Consider the following 27,671-nt stretch of genomic DNA (forward strand, 5'->3'; position numbering starts at 1 on the left):
GTTGAAATTTGCCCTCCTAAAATCCAGGGCCGCTGCCTTACTGCATGCCTTTGCCACCTTGCGCTGGATGGTGAATTCCAGCAGGTGATGATCACTGTCGCCCAGGTGGTCGAGCACCCACAGCCCCCTCACCAGGCTTGTTGCTTGTTCTAACTTGTTGTGATTGTATAAGTGATTTAAAATTTATACCTGTATTAAATTGTTTGTTTAAAATTATTTAAAATTTATACTGTATATGTCTTTTATCTGATGAAAATTTTTTCCCTGAAACCTAACCCCCCCCTCCCCACTTTACATTAATTCTTATGGGGAAATTGGATTTGCTTAACATTGTTTCTCTTAAAGTTGCATTTTTCAAGAACATAACTACAATGTTAAGCGAGAGGTAGCTGTGTTTCCCTCTTTTTCTTCTTTCCTATTCTGTCCTCTAAAAATTTGCCATGTGCATCTCAGGGGTATGTGCGCCCTGGTTAGAGAAACAATAGGTTAAAATCAATGGGCACTTTTACACATAGTGGTGGAGGGATGGCCCTTTAATTAGAGCAGCTCTGATACCATCTCTAATTAAAGCACTGCTGTGTCTTGTGTATCAGTGTCTCCACACTTAAAAATGGTTGTGGGGCGCTTGACCTAAAGCTTGTTTGAAATTTAATTCAAGTGCTCCTGCCACCATTTTTAAGTGCAGAGCCACTGATATGCAAGATGCAGGAGGCTAGTGGAGCGCAGCAGTTGCCGCGCTGCAGCAGACTCAATCAAGTCAGCTCCGACACACTAGAATTCCAGCATGTCGGAGCAGCTTTGGCACCTGTGCATAGGCGCCTAATGTTGATAGAAGACAATAAAAAACATTCTAATGTGTAAAGAAAAGTATAGTGTAGACAAAAGTGCATGCTAAAATGGAATTAAAAGTTAGGTTCCTCACTAGATTTTAACCTGGCCAAGTTGACATATATATAAATGTTGTGTGCTTTTTACATAAGAGCTTTATAATGGGTTAGTGAACACCTTGTGATAGTGCACCTTCAAATTCTAGTTTTGATGAAGTATACAAGAACAGTCTTGGGAGTAATGGTCTCCAGAAGGCCAATGCTCTTATGTAATATTTAATTCTTTGACATATAAAGAAAGGGCTATTACTTTTTTTATAAAAGAAAAGTATTATTTTGCCTAATGTTATTCTGAAAGCCCAGAAGGCAAAGAGTATATATGTCCATGCTTAGTTATATGAAAAAACAAAAGAGATGGATAATGGGCTGTAAAAAGACGCTCTTTCCTCTTTTAACTTGCGTTTTGTCACGGTTCATGATAACTCCTGGGATACCTGAAACTGATATTGCATTTGCTCTTTGCTTGTATATACAGCTTTCTTGGCTCTGCTCTCTGACAGTGCAGGTCAGTCCTTTCTGATGCTTTTAGCTAAAAAATTTCTTACTCTGTAAGAGCAAAAGCATTTCATTTGATTGTACACTTTTGCTTTTTTCTTTGATTTTTAAAAACAGTTTGTTCCACAATGACAAATTAGCATTGCGTTGTTTTTTTTTTTTGTTGTATCAGAACGTCACAACCACAAGCTTATGTATGATGTAGTCTGCCTCACTTTACAGTAAATGTTATGATAAAAAAAAAAAAAAATCAAATGTATCTAGAAGACAAGTGACCTAGCATGCTATAGGCTCAGTAGTCAATAAATAGTGTCAGGCACGGGTAAAATGATGTGACCCAGCTGTGTTCAGCAGAGTAGTTGCTGTTGACTTCAGTGAAGTCAGGGTTTCACTACTGACTCTGCTCTTTAAAGAGGCTTGTAGTTGGAGGATCACTGTAGTGCTTCCAGTACCTTAGGCATGATGATGTTCCGGCTATGCAGAAAACTGGACTGAAAAGACCTACAAAGGATTATATTTTTATTTTCAAGGAGATAGCAGCTGTCCTTAATGATGTTCTGTCTAGTCCTTATTTATGAGATGGGGAAAAGCTGTTCCGATTTCTTGGTGATGTAACTTTACAAGTCGATGTTAAGGAGGAATGTGAAGTGGTTCTTCTTTGCTTCCTCTTTGGAGCTTTCTGATTTTGCCATTTTATTTGGGGGAACTCCCTGTGTTGTAAATATGGGACTATGGCCTCTCATGCTGTTCTGAGGTGAGGGGGTGGGTTCTGCTTATAAGCAAACTTTCAAACTGTTGAAGTCTTTGTGATTAGAATCAACTTACAAAAATGCTTATATTTAATTTTTCTTATGCTGTTTGTACATGTGCACTTTGATTTTGTTGTCTTTCAGATTTACTGCACTAATTAAACCTGAGCAAGCTGTAACAAGTGAAAAAAAATGCCTATATTAGGTAAGCTTCCAACAACACCCATACACACATTTCTTCCTTTGGTTGCAATATATAAAATGACATGACACTCTTTTTTCTCAAGCCAGGTGTCTTACCTCTACTTTCACATAACAAAAAAACCCAACCCCTACAAATCCTCCCCTAAAAGCAACATTTATCATTTGACTTGAAATTTAAACAAACTTGTTGCTCTGGAATAGATACCTTGCATGCTCAGGAGGTTTTTCTGATAGGAAAACCACATTACTCATTCTCTATGCTCTATGCTTTTTTCTTTTATATATCTGTTCCTTAACTTGTTTATTCTCTCCTCTTACTTCCACTTTGTTTCTCTTCCACCCTTAATACATCCTCATATTTTCTCTCTCTCTTGCCCCCCAAAAGCATTCTCTTTCCCATTCTCAATCCTTTTCTCTTTTATTCCCCTCTCCGCTATCCCTAATCCCTTGGCAGGATTCAGTGTTCATCTGTGGTTGAGTAGAAGTGAGCAGAACCATGGCTGCTAGTGCCAGGTCTGGATTAGGAAGCCAAGATGCTTGTAGACTTGCCACTTTGTGGAGTCAGAGATTCTGAACACTCCATTGAGATCTGAATTTTCTAAAACTTTGCACAAATGCTTGCACTGATTCAGCTGCATTGGAATTAGCACAGTGTAATTGGGCCATTCGCATCTTTTAATATGGTGTTGTAATTCCTCTCAGATACCACCAGCTCTAATTAGCACTGTTCTGATTAGAGCAGAAGAATCAGCAGCAGTGGGTTTGCTAGTGGTGTTGGATACCGATGGAGCTAACAGATGTCTTCTCTATAGATATCTAAAAGCTTCTACTTCTGCTGACAAAGACCTATATGTCAAGAAGAGTGGGGTGATAGAGGTTGCATGGAATGGAGATTTAATTAATTGGTAGATCTGTGGGTAGCCCCTGAGATCCATCCTGTCTGTTTCAGTGCTTCAATTTTCTGTCAGATCAGAATAACCAGAGTACCAAGGTTTCCAAAAATAAGGTTAAGCATTGTCTTCTGTAAAATTTATGAAATGGGTTCCTTGCCCTTGTTTGTCTATAAAAGTTTGAGGGCTTGGTAGTCATCCCTGCAGGATGGAGTGTGATCACAGCAGGCAAAAGTCAGTTTATTTTTCTTCAGGGGAAGATTGGTGTGCAGAAGTTAATAAATGTTTTTAGGGAGTTCTATTAGGGTGCTAGGCCATGTTTGAAATCAGGCACTTGGATAATACTGCAGAAGTCTGAAACCAATGATGATGGCTTTTCTTTTGTATCTGTGGATGATAAAGTAAGGGGCAGGCATGTCCAACTTTTGATAGAAAACTCTTCAGCTTGTATAAAACTCTAGTGATTTGAGCTGTCTCTCACTGTTTTGTGTGGAGATGCCTGAATCTCTACTTGGGCATCTTTAATATTGTAACCTGTGCTGGCATGCTAGGCTGGATGATGCACTAGATTTCGTGTCCTCAGGGTGCCAGTAGCCCTGCAACACCCCCCTCAGGCAGATCTGCTGACTCGGGTGCCCCGTGGAGAGGTGTGTCCCTCACCCTCAATGCCCAGGAATTCACTCCAAACCCAATGAACACATTGCTTCTTTATTATATACAACCAATCTATATACAGAAAAGAAATAAATAAAATAATATTACAACAATAGTTAATAATAAAATCAACAATTTGGATATAATGTACAACTGCAACATTTGCTGCCGCTTGCCCAGCTGGGGCGTGGTGGGGGTGGGATGCGGGCATGGCTCACTCCGGGTGGAAGGGGGCAAGCAGCAGCAGGGCATAGCCCCTGCTCCCAGTTCCTGTGCTCTTCCGTGCTGGCTGGCAAGCGGCGGCAGAACCTGCCCCTCTGCGCTGCCTAGCAAGCGGAAGCAGCACAGAGTCCCTGCTCCCAGTGCTGATGTGGGCGTGGCAGCGCTGGAGCTATGCCTTGCTGCTGCTTGCCCAGCCGGCATGGGGGGGATTGTGATGTGGGTGCAGCAGCGCTGGGAGTGGGGGCTATGTCCTGCTGCTGCTTGCCCAGCTGGCACTGGGGGGGAGCCAATTGCAATGCGGGTGCAGCAGCACTGGGAGCAGGGGCTGTGCTGTGCTGCCACTTGCTCCCTTCCACCCGGAGCAGGCCGCGCCCATATGCCAAGCAGCAGCAGGCAGAGCCCCCACTCTGAGCGCTGCTGCGCCCACATCCTTGCAGCTTATCCAAGCCCCAGCCCCAGTCCCTCCTTCTCCCACGCGCCTTTTGTCCCCCAACCCTAACAGACTTACCATCTGGAGGCAGCTGTGTCAGCTGCCTGTTTAGTCTACGGTCTAATCTCTGAAGCAGCACCAAGTCTTTCGGATCTGATTCGGCTGAATCAAATTGGGACAGTGGTTCAGATCTCCAGATTGAATCACTGTCCTCCGAATCAGCCAAATCCAAATCCGAAGCGAATGCTTGCCGCTTTGAGCAGGCCTAATAACTATGATCTGCCCCTAGATGTTAGGCGATGCTTCTGTTGCTCCGGAGAAAATGGACTCCTTTGATCCTTCCTGACAGTACAGCCAAACAAGTCTCTGGACAGCTGCTGCAGGCAATAGGCTCTGTTTTGTTTCCTTCTGGAAATACACCTTCTGCAAACATTATGGGATTAGGTGTCCCCTCACACAGACACAGTTTGTGGCCTCTCGGCCCACTCTCTCTCGGGGCTGTCTCCCTCTCCCAGCACCTCCACTCGCAAACAGGAGATCTTCCTCTGCAGCTAGAGCTTTTCCAGCTCAGAAAGGGGCTTCCCTCTGCAGGTCTCTGACCATGCAGCTTCTCCCAGCTCCAGGTAAGCTTACCAGCTTTGCTTACCAACCCCCTCCCCACTCTTTCCCTATCACCTGTGTCCCTGGTTGCACAGCTCCAAACCCAGTAAGGAATCAGCTCCTTGTGGGATGACACAGGCTCTTCCCTCTCCTGATGTCTGCTCCCTGGGCAGGTTTTAGCTCTGTTTCCCCTGGCTGGCAGGCTGTCTCTCTTCCCTCTCTCCAGGCTGGAATTGGCTCCATTTCTTCTTCTCTCCTCTTCTTTTCCCCCCTCTCAGCTTTTTATAGCTCAATAGCAGCCAGTCAGAGCCCTGGGTTTGCATCACAGTTTAAATGTTCCAATAAAAAGCATGCACTGTGCACGGCCTACCCTCCTGTCTGGAAAACTTTTTGCTGCCCTTTTTGTGTAGAGTTCTTAAGCATGGCTCACCCACTCAGCTTGCAGCCAGGTGAGCCTTGCAGCTGTTAGAATATGGTAGTAATTTTTTAGCATTCCTTGTTACTTGGGATGGGTTTCTTCTTCCATCCAGACAAATGGCATTCTTCTTAGTTTTCAGTATCAGTTCACTGCAAGTAAATCGAGGATAATTTTTGAACTTCTGTATGTGTTAAACTATTTTTGTTTAACTCTTAAAATACACCACTTTTTTAATATGTTCTTCCCAACAAAGTCCCAGGGCCACATTCAGTAAGGGAAAAGAATAATTTAAAAGAATAAATAGAATATCAAAATAAGAGAACCATTATACAACATCTTGGCGTAGTTTGTTTGCTAAATATCTGCCCAAATACAAAATTAAAATAAAGGCTTTGATAAATGCATACAACTAAAAATAATCAATTACTTTCCACTCCTATACTGTCTCTCTACTGAGAACCCTAAAGCCCCCTCCACAAACAATCTTTCAAGCAGCTCTTTCATGTTCATATTATGTTTGTTTTACAGATTAAAGAACTTGTCCAAGGTCTCACCTGTCTGTGGCAGAGCTGGAAACAGAAGCCAAACCTTGTGACTCCCAATCTTGTACTATAACTAAAAGACCAGCTCTGCTCTTCATGCTGTAAGTAAATAAAGTTGTATAGCTGTAGTTAGTTGGTAATCTTTTCAGTCATATGTTAGGTTTGTGGCACCACCTGGAGGGTAATTGTAATATTCTCTGAAGAAGCTATGCCACAATTTGTTGAAGAATATTAATTCTTCTGATAAATGTCAGTTTGTGGATATTACCTAAATAATATGATTTTCAGAACTCTTTCAAAGTAACTGAGATCCAATGGTGAGCTTTCACTTCTGTTCTTTCATTTACATTAAACGTTTGGGAATGTGAACAAATAAATAAAAATGTAGACTTTCTACTGTTCCTCTAACCAGCAGTTAGTTGTGTTTGACAAAACTGCAAGTGCCATTCACCCTAAAAGAAAGACTTCTTTGAAAAGTCAAAAGCACACAAGTGGCCCATTACACAAGTAGTCCCATTGATTGTAAGTAAAGGGAGTAAGGTTTTGCAGGGTCATAACCAAAGATTCCAGTATAGTGAATCTAGTTGGGAATGCTAGAAGTAAGTACCCTCTATTTTCTTTATTCTTGCCTAATAATTTTTTTAATGTAGTGTGGGAGGTAGCTGAGCTAAAGGATACTGGTGAAGTGCTGTAATATTTGTTTTAAAAGTACTTGTGTAACTTCAAGTAATAATTGGAATTGTTTTTTCTTACAAAAAAGATTTTTTTCCATTGGGCGTACACGCAGATTTGCCACATACCTTGGGAAAGTCATTATATTTTGTTTCTACATGCCACAGATATGATATTGATCCTGAGATGAAAACAGCTGTTTACAAAAATTGTTAGATTATGGTTTATTATAGAAGTGATGGCGAGATGTATATAAAATCATCACCTAAGCAAGAGTTAAACACAAGTATTGTTCTGATTAGACCTCACATTCCAGTACCAGGCTTTTAAACCACTAATCAATCTTAGTGTATTTATTTCAATCTTACTTTGCATCTTGCGATATATAATCCTTTACCATGTACTTAGTAAGCATTGTAAATCTTTTGAGGATAATCATAGGAAATAAGAAAATAATTTTCTGTAGCCTACAGTACTGGGACATCCTAGGAAAACTGCTGATCTTTATGCCCCAAGGACTATCTTGAGTTCAGCCAGCAATCCCTCCATCCCCCAGAGTAACCCAGGATCAGGAAGGTACAAATGTCAAAGCCATCTAAGTTCCTTTCTTCATCTCAACTTGTGAGTGCTGGCCCAGCGTAAAATTTTACCCCTAATTTCTATTGTTTTAGGTGCTGAACAAATATATGAGAGAGAGAATCCTGGCCCCCCAAAATCAGATAGCCAAAACTAGGTGTTTGCCACCTTTTGCCAGCATGGGCCAGAGCTTGCAACGCAGCTGGCACTGTAGGCTAAGTCTCCACCCTTCTCCCTCCTGTTCCATCCCCTAAGAGTGATGGCCAGCTACCTCCTATATTTCTTGAGTTCAAGACTAAATTTTCACCTAAGCACAAACATTCAAGTCGGATTCAACTCAAAATAAAAAGATAAAATCGGGCTATATGTTTCACGGCATATCGATTTTGTGATTGCTGGCACGACTTTTCTCTTATTGTCGTCCACTAGGTGTCGCCCTTGCTCTAATCTTAGGAAGGCTGTGGAAACACGGGGGTTTACAACAAAGTGAAGAGAACAGCACACTACATCAGCGGTGAAGTAAGTGTGTCATGTTATGATTTCCTGTCATTGCATTCATGATTAGAAAGTAGGCTGCACATGTAACAGCAGAGCAAGCTACAAATCTGATATTTAGCTCTGAAATAGAAGTTTCTGGAAGGATACAAGAATTTTATTTTAGCTGGAAAGGGATGTGAAACTGAGTTACCTTATACTGGCTGCTTCTCCAGACTGGGCAAGTCACCTGGAGGGGGAATATAGAATTTTTGGTTGCCTTTCAATGGTTTTTCCAATTCCAATATTATGCTAAAGGACATCAAAATATTTTTACTTTGGATGGATAACTTTTGTGGTATTCGCTCTGAAAATGTTATCTCCCAGGTCTGAAATTTACAACAAGCAGGGTGATCACATATAGGCAGTTTTTCAGCATGGAATTGAGGCTGCTCAGTGTGATTTTGATAGGGTATGCAGATGTTTTCTGTTTTTTCCCTCTGCACCCATTTTTGTAACCTTCCTGAACATGAATCCTCTTTCCCTCCCACATGCAACCTTCATGTTCCCCATTCCATTACCTTAAGGCAGTGGTTTTCAATCTGTGGTCCACGGGCCCCTGGGTGTCCGTAGACTGTCTAAGGAGTCTGAAAAAGATGACTATGATCAGTCAAAAGTATGTGAATACCCACACTTACAATTCAAAGGAGTCCACACCTCCATTTGAAATTTTTTAGGGGTCTGCTGTATTTGTAGGTTCTGTGTGCTTTGGCTGTGACAAAAGTAACAGCCCTGCTTTCTCCTGCTTCTGGGCCTAATAATGCTGCTGTTTTGCAGAAGTATTTAATAAAAAGTTAAGTCACATAGCTACTAATCAAAATAGTACAAATCTTGGCTGACACACCAGGGATTGAACCATGGATTTACAGAGGCTAAATACATGAGCTGGTGCAGCTTGAGCTAGAGGCAAGTCTCTAGCTAAATGTATAAAAGAAATTTGTATCCTCCCTGCATTGACACAGAAGAATTAATATACCGCTCAGCACTGGGTTACACTTGTACTTCAGTCACTAGTGCCCCTTTCTCCTCAAAGCAGATGGTGTTAAAGAAATACATGAAACAGATCTGGAAAAGAGGGAAAAAAATCAGATTAAGGAGAATCATAACCTTTATAACAGTCCCAAGGCTTTATATGAAACTAAATAATTCAAACTCATTTAGCATTTTCACTTTTGTCAGTGTTTTGATGGAAAGTGAAATGACAGAGAGCAAGGAGAGGGCCATAGGTTCATAGAAGTTGGGGGCTGGAAGGGACCTTATGATCTCATCAGGTCCAGCCCCCCTGCTCTTAGGCAGGAAAGACTGCTGGGGTCAAATGACCCCAGCAAGGTGTGCATCTTTTGAAGATCTCTAGGGTAGGTGACTAAATCACCGCTGGGGGGAGTCTGTTCCAGACTCTGGACACTCAAATCATAAAGAAGTTTTTCCTTATATCTAATCTGAAGCAATCTTGTAGCAGTTTGTCCATTATTCCTAGTCTTCCCCTGGGGTACCTTGGTGAACAGATGCTCTTCCAGCCCCTGATGTTCACCACTTATATACTTACTAGCTAACTGCCTGTCAAGAGTGATGGATTTCAGGTAGTGTTTGCATGGCCCCACCCTCACCCCCCACTTACCCTTCGGGGCCTGCCATGTAAAGATTCCCTCTGCCACCACCTCCTCCAGCCTTCAGTGCGGGGGCTGCCAGCCCCCACCTCCCCTCCCTGATGGCTGATGTCAGGTCCAGGCAGCACGGGGGTGCTGGCCACTGTGATCCCCCCATACCCTGACCTCCCTGCTTTCCTCCCCTCCTTGCCTGCTGCCCGGCCCTGACAACAGCTATCGCCATGATCCTCACCTGCCGCCTCCTCCCTACTGGCTGTGGTCGGGGCCCCCTTCCTGCTCCCCTCCCTGCTTCCCAGCCCTGATAACAGCTGCCACCATGAACCCCACCCCCTTGCCTCCCCTCACTCCGCTTCCCTCCCTCCCTCCCTGTCAGCTGTTCTGGGGGGTGTTGCCACCATGATCCCCCTCCCCCACCTTTGCCCTCAGGCAGGGAGGTGTAGGGAAGCCCCACTGCTTGGGTTGCTGGGGCACATTCACCACCACCACAACCTTTCCTGGCAGCAGCTCAAACTTGGGCCTGCGCAGCCTGGTCCCATGCAGCCAGTTGCCACCTGCTCTTTCGGTGGCATGTGCATAGTTGGCCAGAAGCATTACGGACAGGCACACACAGACAGACAGACAAAGCCCTTTTATTATATTAGAATAGACTGCCACCAAGTCCCCCCTAAGTTTTCTCTTCTCCCAGCCTCTCCTCATATGGCCTGTTCTGCAGACCTCTAATCATTCCTCTGGCCCTTCTTTGGACTCTTTCAAGCTTCTCCACATCCTTTTTGAAGTGCAGCACCCAGAACTGGATGCAGTACTCCAGCTATGGCCTCACTAACGGCGAGTAGAGCGGGAGGATGACATTCTTAGTTTTGCTTGAGATGCATCAGTTGATGCTTGCCAGTGTATTGTTTCTGCCGGCTATGGCATCATACTGGTAGCTCACATTCATTCTGTTGTCAGTTGTGACCCCTAGGTCTCTTTCAGTTGTGGTACTAACTAGTGTAGCACTGCTGAGCCTGTAAGTATGTGGTGGATTATTTCTCCCCAGATAGAGCACTTTACAACTTTCAGTGTTAAACATCATCAAGTTTTGATCCACCTACCTTACAACCCTGTTCAGATCAGCTTGTATCCTCAGCCTGTTCTCCAGCATGACTTCACTCACCCATAACTTGGTGTTATCCACAAACTTTGCCAGTATGCTTTTAACACCCATATCGAAATCCTTGATGAGTATGTTGAAAAGCACTGGTCTGAATACCAAACCCTGGGGGACACCACTGGTCACTTTTTGCCATATTGACTCAGTTCCATCTATTAACACTTTCTGGGTCTGACCTCACAGCCAGTTTCCTAGCCAATGGACCATTAAGTTATTAAGGCTGCAGTGTCCCAATTTTACCATTTGGACTTCATGGGAGACCAAATCAGAGGCCTTCTTAAAATCCAAGAACATGACATCAGCCTCATTTCCCTTATCCCAGTGGCGAGTTACCTGATTGTAGAAGGAGATGAGGTTGGTCAAGCATGACCTGCCTGCAACAAAGCCATGTTGGCTGTCATTTAGAAAACTGCCTTCTGTTAGCCTATCACTGATGGATTCTTTGATAATTTTTCCCAGAGATCGAGGTCAGGTTGATTGGCCTATAATTCCCTGGGTGCTCTTCCTTCCTTTCTTGAAGATAGGCACCACAGTGGCCCTCTTCCAGTCTTCTGGGACTTTTCCCAAGTGCCATGAGTTCTCAAATACGTTTGCCATGGGTCATGTGATGACATCAACCAGTTCATTCAGCACTGTCAGATATAATTCATTTGGTCCTGCTGACTTGTAGCTATCCAGCTTCTCTAGATATTCACTGTCAAGATCTTCACTGATTAAAGGTGAGTGATCACCCCCTCCTTGTCCCTGTGCATCCTGTCAGGCAAGCTAACACCCTTAGTCTGGTAGAATATCAACACAAAATATTCATCTAGGAGCTTGGTTTTCTCCTGAGTGTCAGCTATCAGCTGTCCCATTGTGTTCAGCAGGGGTCCAACATTTCCTTTATTTTTTTCTCCTGCTTCCTTCATATCTAAAGGAAGGACTTTTTATTGTCCTTAATTTCTGTTGCCAGTTGGAATTCTTTTTCTGCTTTTGCTTTTCTAATCCACTTCCTACAGGTGCAGGCCATTCCTGTGTACTCTTTGGAGGCAATTCCCAGCTTCCATCTCTTATAAGCTTCTCTTTTCATTTTCAGGAGGTCCATGGCCTCCCCCTTGGCTCAATAAGGTCTCCCAGCCCTTTTGCTACCTTTCTTATGGACAGGAATGGACTTCCTTTGTGCTGTAAGGATCTTATGCTTGAGGAACGACCACTCTTCTTGGATTCCTTTCCGCATCAGACCATGGTTCCGCAGGGCTTCACTCACCAATCTCCTAAGTTTGTAGAAGTTAGCTTTCCTAAATCAAGGATTTTTACCCTACTAATTGATTTTCCTGCCTTGTGGTGGCTGGTGAAAATGATAGTTTCATGATCACTGTTGCCTAGATGACCCCTGATCCTCAGGTTATTCACTAGATTATCACCTTTGGTCAAAACCAAATCCAGGAGCGTCATTCCCCTGGTCTTCACATACACTTCTTGAGTGGGATAGAGCTCTTCAGTGTAAGTGAGGAAGTTACATGAGTGATTGGATCTAGCTGAGTGCTTTTCCCACGAGGTGTCTGGGTAATTGAAGTCACCCATGACAACTATGTTCCGTGAGCATGCAGCCTCTGCCAGTTGTCTGGAGAATTCCAGCTCAAGCTCCTCCATTTGATTCAGAGGTCTGTAATATACTCCTACAGTCAAATCTCCTTCACCACATCCTCCCCCTGTCTTAACCCAGAGGGTCTCAAGTCAACGTTCTTTTTTGCCAGTCTTGGTTTCCAGGGATGTGTACTGCTCCTTCACGTACAGAGCAACACCTCCGCCCTTCTTCCTTATGTGATCCTTCCTATGCAAGATGTAGCCCTCTATATCTGGGATCCAATTGTGGGTGGAGTCCCACCAGGTCTCCATTATCCCTATGAGATTGTGTTCCTTACTGGTTAGCAGGAGAACCAGTTCTTTCTGCTTGTTCCCCATGCTCCTTGCATTTGTGTTCAGGCATCTGAGTCTACCATTGGAGGCCCATGACTTCCTGTTTTGCTGAGGCAAATCCAGTCCTTCAGCTTGTGTCAGTGTGTTTCCAATCTTACTGATTTCCTGGTTGCCATTTCCTGGGCTTGCTCTAGTAATTATCCCCCCCATCCTCGAGCGATATTAGTTTAAAGCCCTATCCAGGAGGTCCACCATTCTAGTCGAAAAGAGTGCCTTCCCCTTCGGCTTGAGGTAGATCCCTTCCCAACAAGCCACTGTCTCCATCAATCATTTTAATGTATTACACTGTATTTATGAAATGCATTTTATTCCTTGTAAATGCTTTAAAATGATATAACTATTTGGTGATGCTTTACCTTGAACGTTTAGTGCTGTTCTACTTTTGTCCTTTACATATTAAGTACTGTTCAGTTTGGTCATTGACTTCACCCCATACTATTGTTTTCAATTACTTTGAAATAACTATGGTAAACAAGAATGCCATTTTTTGTCCCCAGCATTAGGTATGCCAGGGTGTCCTGTCCTTTAATAAATTTCTTTTATGCATAAGCACATGCTTCACTTTGTAGTGCTGCTTATTTCAGTGGGGCCGTTCATATATTAACTTAAGGCCATAAGTGTGTATAGTATCAGGACCTGTAAAGTCATCTAGTGGCTAACACTATACCTATTTTGTATATTGAGAGCACTGAGCACTTGTTTGGTGTTAAACAAATATTATTAATCTCATTTTCAAAGAATATTTAGAACGTTTAAGAAATGACCTGCTGAAGGATGTTGTAGTAATGTATCAGTTCAAAGTAGCTTCACTGGATCACCTGGAAGGAACTGTAAAGATGCACTTGAGCTTTGAAAGTTCAGAGAATGATAACATATCCTGCAAGACAAGTTCTAGTGCAGGGAATTAGCCAATTCAGCAGTATGACAGTGTTACTCATCTTTACAATGTCCTTCAGAAAGCTGTTCCTTAAGTAACCTGGCCATTTTAAAAAAATGCCTATGAAATATCACAATTGTAGAAGCTTATAAATACAAAAATGGTTTTATAGGCTTAATGGGTTTTTTGTTTGTTATCTTTAATTTGGATAATTTTAAAACATTTTGAAATTGAGTCACTTGTTTTAGGTGACTAAATATGGTCTAAGATATCCAACTTTAGATATCTGGTTTTAACATTTTGGTTTGGGGGTCTTTAACACATTTTTGTATTTCACAACCTGTACCACGAGCCCTGTAGCAAAATTAACAATTTGCAGGTCATCCTCAAGTCCCAACCCAAACACAGACCCTTTGAAGCTGCAGAAATAGCAGGAAAAATAACTGAATTGACTGATTTCCTCGACAAGAATAAATGTAGGTTGTTCGGATCCAGAGAACAAGATGCATTTTAAAACTAAGGTCATCTGACAAATAATATATTCCCAGAAGTCCTTCTCGCTTACCCTAGTTCAGGGGTTCTCAATCTCTGGGCCACAGCCCGGTGCCAGACTGGCAAGTCGGCTGCTGGTCCACAGCACAGTTGGCCACTGGACTGGAAGTGGCCACGGACTGGCAAACCATGGCGCACCAGAGCCAGGCAGAAAGCCTGCAGCTCCTTCCGCAGGGCCTGCAGCAGCCTAGCATTTGGTCCATGCCCCGTCCTAGTTAATACTGTAACTTGTCTCCGATAATTTTTGCTCCATAAAAAATCTCAATTGAAGATTCTTTTTTCTTAGTCAAAACCCAACATTTTAAATTACAAATGTATGCTGAAAAGTAATGATAAAAACAGCATCTACTTAACTCTTTTTTTCTTTGTATATTCAGAATTAGAACTGCTAACTTTTAGAGACAATAGTAAGTTTGTTCCTTTTAATTCTCTACTGAGGATAGACCGAGCTATAGTTTCTGCTCTTTCAGGTGTATCATCAACTGAATTGAGGGTATTGGATTTTTAAAGGTACCATTGAGAGTATAACTGGAAGATAAGGTCGTTGTACAAGTGCCCCTGAGGGCATAACTTTAAAATTATAGGTAGCATACGTGAAATTTGACCTGCAGAGTCTTTGTTGCATGTGCTAATGTGGAAAAATGACCCAGTTGACCTGGGCTGAGATGTTTCAGAGTTGTTGGCTGAAAAATACTATTTTCCATAGTAAATTGAACACATTTGTCATGGAGTTTTTCAGACCATATACATGGAACCCTTTGCTGCCTGTTTTATAATTGTTTTTAGACTAGAAGTGTTGCTTATATTCCACCCCAAAATTAATTGATGTAGAATTCAGGGTACTGGTGTAATATGCGCCTGCTGATACAGTAGCAGGCAGGCAGCATTATTCTGCTTTAACTTTAGTTTCTGAATAATTGTAACATGCCATACAGCTATCTGATTCTGAGTTGACAAAGCCATGGATGATGGCAGTGAAGCTTGTATTCAAAAGAAAAGGTCTCAGCCTGTTGGCCAGCTGCAAACAGAGGGGAAGGCAGTCCTGGCCATCACTGCAAGGTGATTCTCTGTCAGCAGTTGAGGATCTAACAAGCCCTGGAAAGTTGCAAGTGCACTCTTGGTGTAGGATGTTGAAACAATCCAGATCCCCGTTTCCTTTAATATTTCAACTGTGTCAAATTTACTTTAGCTGTTTTATCAACACTGAGTTCTCACTTCCACCTGATCTCTCCCAGGCCTCCCTCTTCTAATGGCTTCTACACATTAAGCAAGAGTGGGGCTGGGGCAAGCTCTGGGGTGAATGGGGCCATCACTGTGGAGGCCTCTATCTGCACCCCCTTCCCCCACCTCTTTCCTCCCCCATGCCTGTTCTCTCTACACTTACCTGCAGGTAATCTGTGTATCTCTGTGTGTGCATGTGTCTGCCCCACACTCCCAAGCCACAGCCTCACCCCTCTCCCCCCTCACGCCTCACCCACAGTACCCTGCATCCTGCCACAGTATGCAGGATCACCCCCTCCTCGGCCTCCAAACCTCCCACACACATCCACAACCCCCCCGAACCTTCACAGATTCTGCACATAATTTTGAGTTTTTAGCTGTGCGATTTAAAATCACAGTTAATTGTGACTAATTTTTCTAATCGCACAACAGATCCTGATCACATTTTTAAACCATTTGACAGCCCTGATTTAAAGTGCCCCCACCACCATCTGGAAGCATGAGGATGCTGAATACACATGACACAGAGTTCATGTTGTGGCTCAGTTAAAATTAGATCCTTAATTTCCAACAAAGGGTTATTTGGCAGTTTTAATCTCCTTTCTATGGCTGTTGTAAATATGGTAAGGGATTGCCAGGTGGTCTAAGGAAGGTTGGGTTGAGGGCTTCTCTTAGTTTCTTGACTTCATTTTGAGCTGGATGCAGGTGAAATCACTTGTGGAAAATTTTACTTAGCTGTGGCAAGGATATTTTGGTGATAATGTAGATTATACTCCCTTTTGATATTTTTAAAAGTTGTTAGTAACATGAAAAAAAATCTGCAAATCATGGAACCAAATTCAGTCTTTTTTTTCCTATGAAACAGCAAAGAATCATTCCTGTTTCACTTGAGTATGTTTTCAGCAGCTCAGAGTGACTGCATCAGTGAATAAATGCCAGATGATCACATAATGCTGTGTAATTCAAGACCTGAAATGGCATGTAAATTGCTCTATATTAAAAGGTTTGAGGTTTGTTGTACCCTCCACCCTGGTTCAGGATGATCTAGTCTGTTTCTGGAAAGTTAGATAAGCTGTACTTAGCATTGCCATTAGTATATCTCAAACAAACTGGATGAAGTCACGTAGTATGCTAAAGTTTCATATCCTTTTCTCAGTAGCAGAGAGAGATTCAGATTTCACTAGTCAGATATGCTTTTGTATATAGTTCTAGCTAAATGTTTTTGTAGAGTTCCTGTGCCAGATATCATAGTTAAAATATTCCTATTGCTGCAACAGTGTTAGTTTGTGCAAAACTCTGAAAATGAAAAATATTGCAAAAAGACTCAGTAGTGTAATTTATTAATAATGTGTTCAGTGTTATATATAATTGCTTGCTAGACTGCAGTGTGCAAGTGTGCCTTATTAATAAGAGGCAACTCTTTCTTCCTTGTGGTAAAGGGCTAAGACAGAGTATCTATGTCTGTGTCTCTAGGAATTGCTTTTTATGTCTGGTTCATTTTATCTGAATTATTCTAATGACCACCCATGTAATGGGGTTATCTCTGTTAATATTGCTCCAATACTGTGGACTGACACAGTGCAAGATAAAAATCAGTTAATTGGACATATTAGGATTAGTTACCTTTTTGTGTACTAATCAAGTATAATTCTCAGCATTGTGGCTTCTGTGTCCCGATTGGCTTGTTGATGAGTTTCCTTTTTGGGTTATCCAACTTACAAGCAGTTTTTTCTTTCCAAAGAGATACTAGCAGAATCAGCAATATTTTAAGAATTATTTTGGTCTTTTAAAGTAGACTGAACTAGACAGAACAAAAAGTTCTTCCGGGATATGTGTATGCACAAAGAGCTATTTTGGAAAAAACTCTCATGTGTAGACAAACCCTTGTTTGCCAACACCCAATCCAAGTCCACTCTACTTCCATGAATCAGTTGATGACATCACTTACAATATAAAAAGTGGGAAATAAATTAGAAGAGACAAGCTGCCTTTTACCCATTTAGATAAGATGCAGGATTCTGCCTACACTGGCAGATTGCAGAATGTTAGCTTTTGTGAAGCATTTATGTCAGTTATTTTTGTACAAATTCACCAGGCATGTCTATCATTGCCACGAGGAATAGCTATTTGATATTTCAATATAGGTCTGTAATTAAAGTCCATCCCAAATCTACATTTCTGTTTATAAATCTCCTTTTGAAAGGCAAACCAAAGCTGGTTTAATTTACTGTGGACCCTGATAAAGTGATTTAACAGTGTGTTTCTTTATTGTAACTGTAGATGAAGTTTTGTCGGGGGGAGGGTGGTTTTTTGGGGTTGGGGCTTTTAAGGTTGTTGGCTTTTTTTAATTCTATAAAGGAAAACTTCTTTAACTAGCCTTACCCATTGGTATCCAGGTGTAGTGTTTAGAATGGTTATGCATAGCACTGAAGAAGTTCTTTTCTATGCATTAAGGCTAGGGACAGACATTACACACAAACCTGTTTAAGTGATCAGAAACTGGATTAAACCTGTAACAGAACAGATGTTCAGTGCACATAAACCAGTTTGAAAATATCTCAAACCAGTTTCAGCCAAACGAGGTTGAATGTAGTATCAGACTTAACTGAATTGGGTCAGCTTAGTTTATGCAATGTCTGTCCGAGACTTGGGACATTCCTAGGGGAGGGGGAACCTGTTCCCTTTGTCTCAAGCTTCCTGCCACTGCAGGTCATGTGACCAGTTCCCTCACCTGGAAAGGTGATGTCATTGGGAGGCACCGGTCATCAGCCAATGGGGCTGCTTCTGGTGGGACCTTAATGATGAGGTCGTAACAGGTGTATAAAAAGGAGTCCCTACTTCCTGGAAGGGGGAGAGCCATTTTGGACAACATGGGAGCAACTGGCCAGACAGAGGGGGATCTCTCCCTCTTTCTCTTGAAACTGAACACACATTGAACTGGCTGCCTCCAGTGGAAAGCTCAACCAGCCTCAGGATGATACTTGTGAGTAAGCTACTTGAAACCTATATAGATATATAGCTTGCAGTACAGCAGAAGCGTAATCAACAGCTACCTAGCCACACTGTTTGCCCTAAGGTTATTCTCTGATTCCCTCTATTCTGAATCTTCTCCCAAGCCTCCTCTCTGTAACCACTAAGGTTCTCCACTGTACCTAGTGTGGTGGGTTTGTTGGGAGAAAGATAAGAAGCTTCATGTCTCCTTTGTCCGGCTGACTAAGGAAGCTACTATTTGTGCTCCAGGCCTAGGGAAGCATCCCAAGTTCTTGCAGTGGGTTGAGCACCCTCAAGGTCTACAAGGCCTGTGTATCCTAGGGGGCACAGGACCATGAACAGATCAAGACTCCTGGGGGGTGACAGTGGTGACCCCTGGCTTGCAGGTGTGCTCCAGGAAGGGGGTTGGCTGGACATGAGGCACCCCAGGGAGACTTGGAGCCTGGTAGATAGCCAGGCACAGTGAGGTGGGTGGCTCAGCACAGGAGTGCCCCCTGCTGGCCTGCCACAGACCCCTTGCTGGTTTAAGATGAACCAGACTCCCCAAGCATCCCATTTGGGCTCTCTGTTGCACAACTGGGCTGGCCCCTCCTCTCTGCTCCCTAGCCAGAGCTCCGGCACAGAGCATCTGCCTGGCTTCTCTCTGATAAACACCAGTTATTCCCCCCCCACCCCTCTGCCTTACGCAGACACCTCAGCATTAGCTAGCAGACCACATGCTGGCTAAGGTCTGTTCTGTGGGAGAGGACAAAGGCAGACAGGCTTTTTGGAGCTAATCAACAGGTAGCTTCCTTGGTATGTCCTTCCTTGGAAAAACTGTTTAAGAAGAGCTCCATCAGTTAATGGAGGGAGGCTTTGTTTTCTTAATGGGTCGATTTAAACACTAAGGGGTGATAAACATTCCCTGCTGGGCTGCTCAGGAGGTGGGGAATAATCAGAGCATCCTGTCAGGGCCTGGCCATGCCCACCTCAGCTCAGTACTGTGAAGCAAGGGAGGGCTGCTCTAGTGCCCCGTGGCTTCTAGCCTGAGGCATGTGCCTGCATTTTTTAGAATGAAAAGTAAATGTCCATCCACCTCCAAATCAGTTCAACTTTGCAAGTTAGACTTACCTGCAAAGATTGAATTAATTCAGGCTCGGGCTTTTTGAATGTCTGTCCCTAACCTAAAATAGGCTCACCTATACTAGCATGCACACCAGAATCATAAATCTTGTGCGTGCAGAAGAAGGGTGCAGTGTCTCCATAAGATGTTTCCCTAGTTTCATGGCCACACTGATTCTCCAGGATTAAGGCTGTGTTCAGCAAGCGGTGAAGTGTGGAAGCAGTGCATCCCTGTTTCTGGGTGTACTCCTGCTATAGGTGGAAGAGTTAATGTTATCTGGTATCATATATTCCTGCTCTTTTACCAACATGCACTCTGCCAGTTGGTTACACCCTTATCAGAGAGCAAGGAATGGCTGTGTCTGAGAAGAAACTGGTTCCAACATTATGCATGGCCCTGAAAAGCCAAAGTGGCATTTGGGAGGGTTCAGGTCACCATATGGCAATGTCTTGGTTTCCTAGAATCTGCATGATTTGAGGACTGTCCTGCTACCTTCCTTGCAGCCTCCTTTTATGCACTCCAGAGAGTACTCAAAGAACACCTCCATCACCTTTCTCTTGGGGTTTTTCCACAGGGGGAGTGGTTAGTTGTTAGTCCTACTGTAGGTTGATATTAGTTGTATTATTAAAACAGTATTTAGAAACATGCTTTTGCACATAGAATGTGACTTTGGGTGCTTGTTAATATTGTCTTCATAATGTGGCCTGGGCAGAATGCATGATGGTAAAAGTTACAGTTATGTTAAGATTACACATGTATTTTGAAGTTAAGTACCATAACACTTCCTAGTAGTTCTGTGTTCCATCTAGTTTGTTAATAGAAGTATATTCCTGAGCTACTTAACCTGGAAGCAGTTTTCTTTTCTTTTTTTTAAATAAGGCCAGAATACACACTATTTTATTTTTATTTAAGCCTTTGTCAAATACGATTGCTTTTAACTTTATGGTATCATCTGACTTTACATAATTAGAATAAATAGCAAACTACCTGCAAAGCAGTGCTGAGGTGGAATTCCTGTGTATGCTTTTACAGTAGTAATTTAATTACTTAGCAGGTGGTTCATAAATCCTGATTCTAAACCGAGTGAAAAAGATAAATTGTCCTTTTTAATTATCTCAGCTGGAGTTCAGCTTTTAAGACTGAGCCATAAACCTGCTGAGACAGCTTTAAATGCTTATAGCACTTCAGCATTTAACAAATTCTGTAAAGACAAACAGGACAACATGAAAGACAACTGTATAGTGTTCCCTTCTGTAGGGAGGAAACATTGTCTATATGTTTTTTTTCTGTTCTTAGTTATAAAAAAGGAAAGTCTAGAACAAACCAAATCTGTGTTAAAAGTTGCAGCATTCCACTCCCCATCCATTTGGTAAATCTTTCCCAACTATTGTGCAACTGTCCTATGTTCTTCTCAGAGGTCATTTGTAAAACTAAACCCTTTCCTGTTTATGTGGAAGAAGGAGATACTTTATCCAAAAGGCTGAATGAAACTTTCTTTGGCTTATGTGGTATGCTCTTTCCATAAATTGTTTTTATCATAGCACCTGCTTATGCAGTTTTGAAATATCTCAGATGAGTAGGTGATCAGTAGTTTCCAGCATTGTTTTTCACAAACTTTTATTTCACTTCTGATTTAACTCACTTACTAATTTGTCAAGTTTTTAATCCTTAAAAGGAAGGACTTCCGTATGATGAGAGAGGAGCAATTGATGCAGAAGATAGCTTCAATGTAAATAAGCAAATGCTGTGCTGCCACTCTCTGAACTTAGCCAGTGATTTGTTGTGCATTCAAACATGGAGAAAGGCCTGAGCCAAAATCTATGAGATTCTGTACAGATGTCCTTACTTGATCTTAAATGGCTAACTACATGCTGAAAAGGGCTTGCAATTCCTGTCAGCTGCCCTGGGGCAGGTTCTTTGGGAACAGAGCACGTACTTTGAAGAGCATCTTCCCAGTGGGTAATCAGTTCATCATTCTGTCATGAAGGAGGAATGGGACAAACAATAAGAGAATACTGAGCAGGGAAGGGAGCCAAAGGTAAAAGGAGCAAAAGGTGACAGAGGACACTCAATAAAATGTGTGTTGGGGGGGGGGGGGTAGGTGACCCAAAAAGCAGTGGGAGAATTGAGTTAACAGGGAGCCTTTAAAGTCAAGTCATGAGTTTGCTGCAAGATGCAGGTTCACCTTGGAACATTTCAATGCCAATGGGTTTGAAGTGGACTGCCCCAGAAGCCTGCAAAATTAAGCTGCAAAATTAATTTGTGCCTCCAAAACACTTTCATATATTTGGGTCTTGCTGTCTCCTTGACACATTTGCCACAAAAGGTTACAAATAAACTTGATTATCATGTTTCTGTTTTTAGCTTGTAAAAGGTAACTGAATGTCATCGCAGTGACTTAGACCAGTTGGGGAGTGGGGTTTTGTTTGTTACTCAGCCCTCTCCCTTGCCAAATCTGCTTGTGATACCATTTTAGATTGGAAACGGTTGGGTACAGGAGCTGTCATTTAGTTTGTCTGTCCAGAAGCCAGCACAAACAGTCCCTGACCAAGCTGACTTATGTGCTACCACACTATAATGGTAAATAATATCTTTGTCTTGGTTTTTTGTCTTATCTGCTTTAGCTTGTGTATCCAGAACACTTTGGGGTGGGAAAATGTCCTACCTCAGTTCAGGGAAGTGCTCTATAATTTTACAGCTTCATGTAAATGTTTTATAACAACAATGATGCTGTAATTGCTTTGTTTAGAAAATATTTCTCTCTCCCAACAGTGGCAGAGTGCAGGCAGATTTCTGAGAGGCCCATTTTCTCCAGCTGTTCCATGTGCAGTAGGTAGTGGTTTGAGGAAATATATGAAATGGGCAGTAACTCCTGCTCATGTAAGGCAGGTCTAAGCAAAGCAAAAAATGACGGCAGTAAAGGAAATGACCAATTGTGGGTTTCTTACGGTGGAAACTGGTAGGAAGACTTGGAGTTCCTTGATGTTTTTGTCTGCTGATGGGTGTATATGACTGCAGATCTTCTAGTATTTGGAGGGGTGACCTATCTATCTTTTGAAAAGGAAATAGTTGCTTTCTTTTTCATATAAGAAAGTTCATGGTCTGTTAAGGAAGGCCCTGTCCCAGGCTAGCAATGCAAATAAAATATAGGTCCTTATATTCATACTCGCGTATAGTTTGTATTTTTTTTTTATTGGTTCATAGGTACCTCTAATGCAGGTAGGAGTGCCCCATTTGCTATAGCCACTTCCTAATATGACTCCCCGCACATCTGGAAAACGGGGTGCTCCTAAATTTAGAAAAGTTGCAGAAGGGTGCTGTAAGCCTAAAAAGATTGGGAACCACTATATTAAAGGTCGTTAGGGATACTTCTGTTTCCTTAACAGTTCTTAACATTTTGTTTGCCTTTTTAACTGCTGCTGAACACTAAGCTGATGTTTTTAGTTAACTGTCCATACATACTTCAATTCCTCTTTCCTGTGGTAAAAGTAATGTGGAGCCTGTAATCATGTTAATACCCTCTGGGTGTGTCTGCATGAGACATTAACTGCGCCTAATAACACTGCAGAGTAGGGTGCTGGGCAAAACCTGTGCTAATATGCTACTGCTCAATAGGGCTGTGCAGTACCATTTCGCTGCCAGTTTTGTTTCAATGCTGTTTTGACCCATTTCGAGGTCAAAAGAGCAAAATTGAAATGGAACAGATATAGTCAAAACAGCCTCGAAACAAAACAAGGCAAATCGAAATGTTTCACTGTTTCGACGTTTCGCCCATAGGCAGTAATGGGGAAGGTTGAAATAGCCTATAACTTTGTCATTTCTGGCCTGATTTGGATGAACCTTGCAGGAATGGTAGCACATTCCCAGGGCATGAAGCCTGCCAAGTTTCAAGGAGATCAGTGGAGGGGGTTCGGAGAAACTGCACCCCAAAATCTTGAAAGCAAAACTCATGTCACGTGTATGTGTTAAGCCACAGTGGGGTCAAAACTGCAGGCGTGCTAGCCCCTGCTAGGGCCACGAAGCCTGCCAAGTTTCAAGGAGATAGGTGCAGGGGTTTGGGGGAAACTGCACCTCAAGCTGTGAACAAGCAAACTTATGACATGAGTGACACTGTGCGTTAAGGCGCAGCAGGGTGTAAGCTGCAGGCATGCTAGGCCCTGCTGCAACCACAAAGCCTGCCAGCTGTCAAGGAGGTAAATGCAGGGGAATTCTGGGGCCCCGCCCCCCTCGCTGCTGACAGGCAAAACTCATGTCATGGGTGCTTGTGCAACTGACTGTCTGTCTTGGGGCAGAGAGGGGTGAAAACTGCAGGCCTGCTAGGCTGTACTGCAGCCACAATGTTGACTGTAAAGAACCAACTTGCAGGATCATTATAAAATTCTAGTTTATTAGACGGTTGCAAAAGTCAGATCATAAACCTTGGGGCTGATCCCCTCAAACATGCACTCATACTAGCTAGCTATGAATACTAAGCACCAGTGTCAAGATATACCTAACCTCAAGCGCTGGAGTCCATTGTCAACAGCTAATCAAGGCTTCTTTCAGTGCAATGTTGCTTCAGAAGGGGGTTGCCAGCTGGTCCTTCTGGCTGGACAGGCAGGGTGCTGGTCAGGTCAAAGAGGGCACCATTGGGGGTCATCCTTTGCTGCCTTTTATCCCACTCTGGCAAACTTTGGTGACTCCCCAATTCTTGGGCCTACCCAATCCAGCGGTCATTGACCTTGTGCGACATCCTCCTTGGTGGCTGCTGGATGGCAGCTCTCAGCCCAGGGGTCATGTCCACAAGTACGTGCAGTCTTGGGATTCCGTTGATGAATTTTGATTAATTCACTGCCATGATGAATTAGGGCTCTGGGAGCAGTTGATTGGGGGGTATTCAGTCCCAAGAGTCGGTCTCCAGCATTCATTAGTTCAAGCTGGGGCTTCTGTACCTTTTAACAGTGAAGTTTGAAGGAGTTCTCAGCTCTGTATTGATTGTTTCTTCTCATTAGTCTGTGGTTTCACAGGTGTTAATTCTTGCTCATTAACTCATTGTGGTAGCTAGCTACTGTGTATTGAGCTGGTCCCTGAGTGAATCATGATTGATTACATAACACAGTAGCTAACTAGGATAACGAGTTTCATCCAAATCAGGCCAGAAATGACAAAGTTTTATAAGCTGTTTTGACCTTCTCCATTATATCCTATGGGTGAAAAGTTGAAATGGTTTTGACCCTGTTTTGATGGAGCAGAACAGATGTTTCGAATTGAAACTAAATTAAAAATGGAAATGCTGTTGAAACACTGATAGAAATGGAACGCTGCCATTTTGCACAGCCCTACTGCTCAGTAGTATTGGGCTACTGCGCAGTTAGCGTCTGTTAAAACCTGTGCGCCGGAGCTACTGCACATTGTTTTATACTTGCATCATGAAGTATTAAATCAATGTGCTGTAACTACAGCACATTAGTGAGTGTATAGGGACCGTGTGTGTGTGTGTGTGTGTGTGTGTGTGTGTGTGTGTGTGTGTGTGTGTGTGTGTGTGTGTGTGTGTGTGTGTGTGTAAATATATACATAAAGTATTAATACTAAAATGCTTTTTAGGATTACTAAAACTAGGACAAATCAGCAGGGGTTGAACTAGTATGGAACACGGAAATTCATTTTTTTAGATAAAAGCAAACCTGAGATCTTTTTTCTCTTTCTTTTGACCTGTAACTTTATAATATACTAAGTGGAAAAATAAATATGGAACCAATTGCATTTGTAGTGGTGGATCCCTGCTTTTTGGGTAAGGATTTCACAACAGTTAAGAAACAGCTTTTTCTTTTTCCCCAAAGGGTTTTTTAAAAGAATTTACAATCACTTAGATGTTTTGTTGACAGTGTAACATGTTGAAATAGCATAATATCTCATTCAGCAAATGTATTGTTTATGAGTATTCTGTTACTCAGTCCTCTCCTTTGTCACATTCACTTGTGATGCCTTATATTTAAGATTGGAAATAGTTGGGTAAAGTGGTGTTAGCTGAAGTCTTGTTTTAAACAAAGAACTGGTGTTTAAAGGAAGACATCATATTATTGCAAAAGGGACCACCTTTTTGTTAAAAGTTTGAACAGTGTCTAGCACAATAGGGCACTGTAGTCCATGTCTAGGACTCTTTAAGAGTTGCCTCAATGCTAGTAACTATGACCTGGAGAATACAACTCTTAGCCTAGATATTATAAAACATGTACAAAGTTTCGTATGTGAGAGGAAATCCAGCTACACCAAAGTTTCTCAAGTATCTGAGTGTGGATCATATTTAAATAAACATCCACCTACCCTCTTGCAATCATGTAATATCTCTGTGACAATGTACAACTACTGCAGCTGCTTGTATATAAAAGTATTAAATAAACTCATAGCTTATTTGCCTAATAGTTACCCAGTAGAGTAGCTAATTTTACTAGATGAATAGATTTTTTTGTTAGCTAGTCAGTCATTTCATTCTTAAATTCCTTCAGAACTCTTAAGTGGACACCATTTGCTCTGGGTGACTTGCTGCCCTTCAGAGCTTCCTCTAAAACCTCAGTTTCTGAGACAGCAGAAAAGTTTGCGTACTATTATCAAGTTAAGAGAATATTCCATTTAATTCGAAAGCATCAACATGCCATGCTTGTCTTCATTAATTGATGTGCCTACCTAGCACATCAAAAATCCATTTTCTGCAGTGACTACCTTGTCTTGTATGACGGGTAATAATAACTGACCTTTTTGAGGCCTGTGGTATGAAATGCATTATCCAGATAGCTATGATTTGCTTATTGTGCAGGGGCAATAGGGCAAATTATTCACCGCTACTGCTTTTTGTCACTGTATGACTGTACTTTTCTCAGAAGTCATAGAATCTTAGAAGTAGGGTCGGAAGGGACCTTGTAGATCTTCAAGCCCGACCCCCTGCCTGGGCAGGAGAAAAACTGGGCTCAGGTGACTCCAGCCAGGTAGGCATCAAGCCTCTTCTTAAAGACCCCCAGGGTAGGAGCCAGCACCACTTCCCTTGGAAGTTGGTTCCAGATCCTAGCTGCCCTGACTGTGAAGTAGTTCTTACGGCTGTCTAATCTAAACCTACCCTCCAACCACTTGTGGCCGTTATTCCTTGTTATGCCAGGGGGCACTAGGGGAAACAAGGTCTGTCCCAAACCTTCCTGCTCCCCTGTAGTGAGTTTACCAGGGCACTAGGCCCCCCCTCAGCCTTCTCTTGTGAAGGCTGAACAGGTTCAGGTCCTGCAGTCTCTCATTGTAGGGTCTGTCCTGTTGTCCCCAGATCAATACTTACATATCTGAAAAAAATTCAAGCCTGAAGAAAAAGATCCAAACTATTTCTTGTCTTGCCCTTTTGCAAGGATATTATTTCTTTTGTCAATATGATTAACGTAAGAAATATCTGTTCAATGAGTAGTAGTGGCTTTAAAGTAGTTTTACTAATTGAATTCCCTGAGTGAAGATCTTGTTTTGAAATGGCAGGTTTTTGTTTTGTTCTGGATTTTGGTTTTTTGGGTTTTTTTAACTGCAGAAGGCTTACTTGCTTTCCAGCAAGCAGTGAGTCATCTTTCTCCGGTTTGTATTTCCTTCGTGTGACAATTCCATAGCAAGGTTAAATCATCTCTTTAATGAGTGTAGTTGGCTCACAGCAAGAACTTCCATCAAAAATAAATAGTCTAAGCCCTCAGTCGCATTAAAGAAATACAGATGCCATAGCAATGCCCTTTTTGTTTTGGTATGGTTAAGGTTCTGAAAGTGTTTTTATTATAAATGCTAATCTTAGGGATTCAGACCTAGATCTACAAGGGAGCTTGGGCATATCAACTCCTAACTCTTAGTTATTTGGTTCCCAGAGTTTAATACATAGCCCTGATTTAGGCATCTAAGCTCCCTGTACAATGTATGTTGAGTTAGTTGTCCTATCTCCTTCTACAATGTGTGGGGAGAGACTGCTGTTTATACTAATATAATCAGTCCTTGCACTGGTATAAATAAGGAGTGGACACAGAATATACTCATTCTGTGGTATAACTAACTTGAACCTGGTATGGAATTACACTGGGAAAAACCAAGGGTAAAGCTACTCCAGTGAAAGATACAGTAGCATAAGAGTCTCATCACACAGGACACTTAGTACATATTAAACCTGTGCCGTACTAAAATTTAAAACATGTTCTGAGCAGTAGCACAGTAATGTTTACTACCATCTCACAGCTTGCTGATTTGTTAGTCCCAACCCTGGGATCTTTTGGGGCTATGGCAAGGGTGAGCAATTATTTCGGGTGGAGAGCCACTTACCTAGCTTTGGCAGGCTGTCGAGGGCTGCATGGGTGGCC

At 42.4% G+C, this 27,671-nt stretch overlaps 1 protein-coding gene across 2 annotated transcripts in view; it reads left to right on the plus strand.

Moving 5' to 3' along the window:
- Positions 1-27,671, plus strand: part of GNG12 (G protein subunit gamma 12) — a 56,567-nt gene that overhangs the window by 9,815 nt on the left and 19,081 nt on the right. The window contains exons 2-4 of one of the 2 annotated variants that reach the window (XM_019528419.1): positions 2,276-2,336; positions 6,078-6,192; positions 7,769-7,858. The gene's annotated coding sequence lies outside the window, so the exon portion shown is untranslated. Of the gene's footprint in view, positions 1-2,275; positions 2,337-6,077; positions 6,193-7,768; positions 7,859-21,827; positions 21,913-27,671 lie in introns of those variants that run through there. The other variant, XM_019528420.1, reaches the window with a different exon arrangement.

This window comes from Gavialis gangeticus, unplaced genomic scaffold (genome assembly GCF_001723915.1).
Source record: "Gavialis gangeticus isolate Ggan-Ray unplaced genomic scaffold, GavGan_comp1, whole genome shotgun sequence".
NCBI lineage: Eukaryota > Metazoa > Chordata > Crocodylia > Gavialidae > Gavialis > Gavialis gangeticus.